The sequence below is a fragment of the Limulus polyphemus genome, unplaced genomic scaffold, assembly GCF_000517525.1.
Source record: "Limulus polyphemus unplaced genomic scaffold, Limulus_polyphemus-2.1.2 Scaffold1350, whole genome shotgun sequence".
Taxonomy (NCBI): Eukaryota; Metazoa; Arthropoda; class Merostomata; order Xiphosura; family Limulidae; genus Limulus; species Limulus polyphemus.
The window spans coordinates 220,013-224,697 of NW_013666960.1; the positions used below are offsets into that span (position 1 = coordinate 220,013).

Genomic DNA, 4,685 nt, shown 5'->3' on the forward strand with positions numbered 1-4,685 from the left:
ACGTGTTGTAATATCGTAGAATCAAATAACCTTTCATCATGACTACGTAATCCTTTTGTATCGGGTTGGTCAAAGGGCACAGAGTTTCATTCAAAATTTAGTTAAGCTACTTTACTCAATGTATATGAATAAACGTGTTATCAAAGTTTAGTTAATAAATCAAATTTTAATATTATTTATGTCTTAAGTTTCATTTTTATAAGAAAATATTTGAAAAAATCCTCAATTTCTCCTAGTATGAAAATTTGAACATTTGTTCTCTAGGTCTTCCCTCTTCTCTAATTTATGTACTACCCCTCTGAGAAGTACAGAACTTAATATAAATTACTCATTATAATATAAATATTACTCAGGCAAAGTATATTTTATTATAGCCTTTAATCTTATTTGTTTACCGAGCCATAAACTAGAAAATCCGACCCACTTGCTATACCCACCTTTCACATCCTCTCTTTCACAAATTGCCAATAGTTTTATCTGATGTTTTATACTATATTATTTATAACCAATAGAAAGCCAGAGTTTTAATCTATCAAATGATGTATTATATTACATTGTTTTCTTTGCAGGGCATTGTCTACTTTGTCATCCAGTTTCAAATTTTTTCTCACAGGAATCATATTGATGAGCTTAGCTAAGTTTTGTATAATTAGAAAGCCAGAAAAATTATGATGGTTATAGGACAGTGTTTGTCGTTTGCATGTTATTATTCTATGTTCTTAAGTGCATTATATATTTAAGTAAAAATTATTTAGTGTAGTAGTAGTACCATTAGTATAAAAAAGTAGGCTTAACCTTCCTCGACAGTTGACAGCAAAAGAAACTAAGACCAGTAGAAAGTACTGTATTTCTTGTGTATTCTTTATTTATTATTATAAAAGTAACTAAAATGTCAAAATTAAAAACTTATTATGTTAGATTAGATAAGATAATGAAAATAATAATAATTCTTCACAAGGTATGCTTGCCAGCAGCTCATGTGTTACATTATTTGATATGATAATGTAAGCTGCACATTTGCCAAATGATTTACAACTTGTGTGGAAGAATTATTAGTTACACATGGTTGAAAGGTCAATAAAGTAATAAAATTAAGTAGAAAAGGATATATACTGTTTCGAGCTTTTAGCTATTTAGAATAAAAAATTGTGATTTCCTGTTACAATTTGCAGTAATTCTAGAAAGAAAAAAATTATAATTTACATTTATTTCTTAATTTTATATGGCATTTATGAGGCCAGTCAAATCGAACAACCCCATTTAGAGTTATGGTAGAGAAAATAAGAAATAAAATATTTTTTTATGAAAAAAAAACTTTTCATATATATTTAGGAGGTTTTAGAGGTTGCACAAATGAAGAAAAGTATTTTTAAACTTAATATGAAAATCACTTTGTACTCAAAACAGTCAGCACTCTGATTCCATATATTTATTGACACATTTTTAGTAAAAATATGTAATTAAAAATTTTAATTTTATGTCTACCAAAAACTTGTAATGTTTACTAAAAGCTTGCCAAATTTTATGAAGCTACAGAGTTATGGTGTGCATACATGGCTACATGGTGGTTACAAGATCATGTAAAATACACGAAACCCGTTGCAAAAGGGTTAACAAAACAAACTTGTATTTTCAGTCAAGATTACGGTTTTGGATACACAAATCAAAATCCCAGATTGTATGTATATGGAGGGAAATGTATGTATGTACTGAAAGATTTGGGATTGTTTTAAATGTACTATTTAGAAATCTGTTCTGTTCTCTGACTGAGTATTGACCACATCAAATCTCTTCATGTTGCCTTTTTGTTATTTATCATCCTCAGCTGAATATCATAAAAACATTGTAATAGAAGAAGTTTGAAGCATTCCTGTAGATTTTATTGATTTATGTAAGGAAATGAAAACATAGCATTGGGAAATTAGGTGCAAACTGTACATGAGAATTTCTAGTATGTTTTAAGAAAGAAGCACATTTAGTTAGAAATTTCACAGTCTCAACAGTAGCTCAGTTTATCAATAGTAAGTTTATAAAATATGATGATAATTTTTTTTTCACTTTTTGAATTTTTAAAATTTTTGTAAAACAAATGTTTCAGAATATAAAGTTTTATATGTGGACTGAGGTCTCGTATTTCTCCTGCTGTTTTTCATCATTTTGAGTCTATGTTTTGGACTCATTTTTGAGTGCTTCACTGTTAATATTGCAAATTTAATTCTTTACCAAATTCTGAACTAATATTCAAAATATGTTTTTAACTGTGGAACATCATCTATTATAATATAGTTGTATTCTAATTATTATTATTTTACAATTTTGTTATAGTTACTGACTTAAAACATGGGAATGGCTCTGTGTACCAGGGTGAAGCCAAACAGGGAAAAGCTGATTGTACCTTAACAATGGATGATGACATACTTGACAAACTTGTAACAGGCAAATTAGACCCACAGAAGGTTAGCTATTAAGATTTGAGGATTATAAGTGGAAATTATTAGTATAAACTTTTTTTTTGTTATGTCCACTTCTAATGTTGAAAAAAAATTTTGTTGGTTTAAAGTTAAAGAAAATTTAAACTGATTATTAATTGTATACACATTTTTTAGCCAAGATTTATTACTTGATTCTTATCATCTTCAAGTTATGTTTTTATCAATAAAAGTGGGATATAGGTTTTAGAATTAAATTATACCTTTTAGTAAAGCTCAATGCTGGTTACTGTTTATCAGTGAAAGATTAAACTAAAATTATTGGTAAAAATCAGATTATATTTTGTAATAAAACATTAATGCTGAGTACTATTTATCATTTCAGTTATTTTGTAGTTTTTTATTATAAAAAATGGTTTCTAAAAAACCATTAGGCAAAAAGAAAATTTAATTTGCAGTTTAATTTCTTGTTACTTAAGTTAACCAAGTTTCTTCAAAGTCTGTTGTAAAGAGAGCATTACCCTTATTTTGGTTGTTTAGCTAAATACTACTTTGAACATTTTGAAAAAGGTGAGATGTATTCTTTATGAAAAGTATACATTTTTTTTGTTTTCATTCAACTGATTATGCCATACCATCCATTGCATGGGTGGAATTTGGGACCAAAATGTGGGGAGGAGGAAAAAAAGTGTGATTTTATTATTGGGAATGTTGTGTGTGTATACAAAGTGGAAGAACTGCTTCCCTTTGCCCCTGCTTAGTCCTGCCTATGATCTATTGTTTTTATTTTGAGTTTTTTCTCAAAGTGATCTTTTTGTTTTATTAATATGGATAATTTACATCATGTACAAACTAACTTATTTGAAGCAATTGTATGAAAGTGCCCATTTAATTTTGTTTTATTTATTTCAGGCATTTATGGCTGGAAAGTTGAAGATTTCTGGAGATATCATGGCTTCTCAGAAACTGCAAGATTTGTGGGAAAAAGATGAAGAGAGAGAGAAACAAAAACCAAAAACAACTAAACCAAAGCCCACTAAATTTACAGAAGTAGGTTATTTTATAGGTTTTAGATTTCAAACTAGCTCATGAATAAACATGTCATTTACTTGATTATTTTGTGATGTGTTTTAGCTTGTAACAGTTGTCCTAAAAATTGATAAAAACAAGTATATGTTATGTTATACTTTGCATTTACAGAAACCAAATGTACAAACACAGTGAAGTTGTTTTATTGTTAATACTAATTTGCTGTAATAAGTTTAGAAATAGGCTTGGCTCATTATATGTTAAGCTCAGAGGGTTTTGCTATATGACATATCTATATATTTAAGGAGAAATAAAAAAAGGTGTATTTAAATCCAGAAGTACATTAATAATGCTTTGATACAGTCTCTAAAATGGAATTGTTTTTGTAAGTAATTGCATTTATCCAAATGTTTTACATGTCTCTACAAAGAAGCCATTTAAAACTGAACATATGTGTTTCAATAATGACAGTTTTGATGGTGCTGCCTCTATTGGATGATGATTTTTATAGGAATTGTGGAGATACATTATATTATTATTTCTACAATATATTTTTTTTCTTTGTCATGTAATGTCATTTGAAATTGAATATTTCAATAAGTATTAGAATATTATCCTTAAGCTGTAATAACTTATAAAGTAATCAGAGCTTACAATGGACTAAATGTTTTCTTAGAAATTTGTGTACTTTTTAGTAGAAAACATTAGCTAAGTTTCTTATTTTAGTAGTCACACTAGTAAACTCATACATATTTTTACATTTGAGTTTGTATGTTTACTTTAGTGGCAAGCTGAATAATGTATAATGTACTGGACACAATAAACAAAGCAATGCAAAAACTTGCTTAAATGTGTTTCTATAATGCTTTAATAATAAATATTGTATAACTTCACACTAAACTTTTTACTATGTCATTCACATTCTGTAACTCATCAATTCCAAAAGTGTGGTATAAACACACTACATGAGCTATTTTCCTTCAGTGACACTGTTCTGTACTGTGTCAGCACTAAGGGTTAGACTCCTTGCAGTGGACAGAGTACAGATAGTCCACTGTGTAGCTTTGTGCTAAAAATAAGCAAACAATCAGTAACACTAGCTGTCAGTGGCAAGTCAAAAGTTGGTAGTTACAAACTCAACTTCTTCATTTGACTACCAATAGTAATAAAGCAGTTTATTTTTTAATATATCTGTGTCTCAATAGTTAATATGTTTGAAATCCTTAG

General features: G+C 28.2%; 1 protein-coding gene across 1 annotated transcript in view; it reads left to right on the plus strand.

Moving 5' to 3' along the window:
* Window positions 1-4,685, plus strand: part of LOC106463218 (peroxisomal multifunctional enzyme type 2-like) — a 50,633-nt gene that overhangs the window by 33,301 nt on the left and 12,647 nt on the right. The gene's annotated exons all lie outside the window — the stretch shown is intronic.